Source organism: Gossypium hirsutum, chromosome A04 (assembly GCF_007990345.1).
Source record: "Gossypium hirsutum isolate 1008001.06 chromosome A04, Gossypium_hirsutum_v2.1, whole genome shotgun sequence".
Taxonomy (NCBI): Eukaryota; Viridiplantae; Streptophyta; class Magnoliopsida; order Malvales; family Malvaceae; genus Gossypium; species Gossypium hirsutum.
Genome location: NC_053427.1, coordinates 32,582,976 through 32,584,634, shown reverse-complemented (window position 1 = coordinate 32,584,634; position 1,659 = coordinate 32,582,976).

Genomic DNA, 1,659 nt, shown 5'->3' with positions numbered 1-1,659 from the left:
AAATTATTGATTTAGCTCAAGGAGTTAAAGGAGGTGAATCGAGCAAAGGCAAAGAAAAGGTTATCGAGTAGCCGAGTTGGAACCGTCTTACCCAACACGAGGTAAGTCATTAAGCATGTAGTTGGTATTATTTCAAATGGTCATAATGTGTATGTATTGATGCTGAATGGAATGAATAAATATACATATATATATATATGCATGTACGTATGTGATGATGAAATTGTTGAATGAAAGAAAAGAGGTAAGATGTACTGAGTTGTTGATCTCGGCACTAAACGTGCGGGATAACCATTTATGACCATGAGATTGGCGCTAAGTGCGCGGGATTAAATTGTACAGCACTAAGTGTGCGATTCGACTATGTTGCACTAAGTGTGCGAAATGAATATGATGCACTAAGTGTGCGAATTGACCATGCGGCACTAAGTGTGCGAGTTTGACTATGTAGCACTAAGTGTGCGATTTGATTACGTAGCACTAAGTGTGCGAGTTGATTATATAGCACTGAGTGTGCGGGCTCAATATACATTCGTGAATCATTATGGACACTATGTGTGCGACACTATTGAGTCGATCGCGGACAGCGGATCGGGTAAGTGTCTTGAGTACATGGCTAATAGGTGCTATGCTTATACTTGGTGTTGAGCTCGGTAAGTTGAACCTATGTGACAAATATACTTGAAGTCACGTACATAAAATTTATCATAGAATGGGTGAAAGGCCGTTTAGTTGTATGTTTGTAACGAAAATAAAATGATTTATGAAAATGCCTCGAATATCCTATTGATGAGTAGGTGGATTGTGAATACATAAATTGGTATGAAATTGAATCGATAGGTTGGAGGAACTATGGTATGGTTCGGTATGGATGGAGTAAATTGTCTCATTCCATTTTGTTTCCTCTTGTGATAATGTTATTGATGTATAGTAGTGCATTGCTTATGACTTACTGAGTTATAAACTCACCCGGTGTTTCCTTGTCACCCATTATAGGCTGCTTGGACTCATCTATTTTTGCGGGGTCGGGCCGTCATCGAAGTCATCACACCGGATAGCAAGTTTTGGTATTTTCTTCTTAGTTGGCTTAGAAGAACATTTTGGCATGTATAAGCTATTACGTTGTGTTTGAATTTTGGCATGTAAACTTTAAGCCATGCGAAAATGGCACGAATGTTCGATTGAGTTGGATCAAGGGTAGGCATGAAATGGACCTAGTTACTTTCGTAACAGATGCTGGCAGCAGCAGTGTCATGAGATTGAAAAATCACTAAAAATAGTAGGAGTGGAATTAATTGATGAATAAATTATGTAATCGAATCTCGATGAGTCTGCTTTCATGAGGAAGTAACGAAAAGATCATATGGGCAGTATATTAAGAGATAATCAGATTTTTGTGGGACAGGGCCAGAACGGTTTCTGGATTCCCTGCTCCAACTTTGGAATTTCATTAAAAATTAACCAGAGATAATTAGGGGTCGTACCATATATGTACAGATTTCTCTCTGAGTCTAGTTTTCATAGAAACAAACGGCATCAGTATTGGAGCCCCGTGCAGGGAGATATCCAAGTCGTAATGGGCAAAGGTCAGTGTAGTCGACCCCTGCAACTTGGGAGACTTTGACTAATAAACTGTACTAATTGGCCCGACCAAAAATT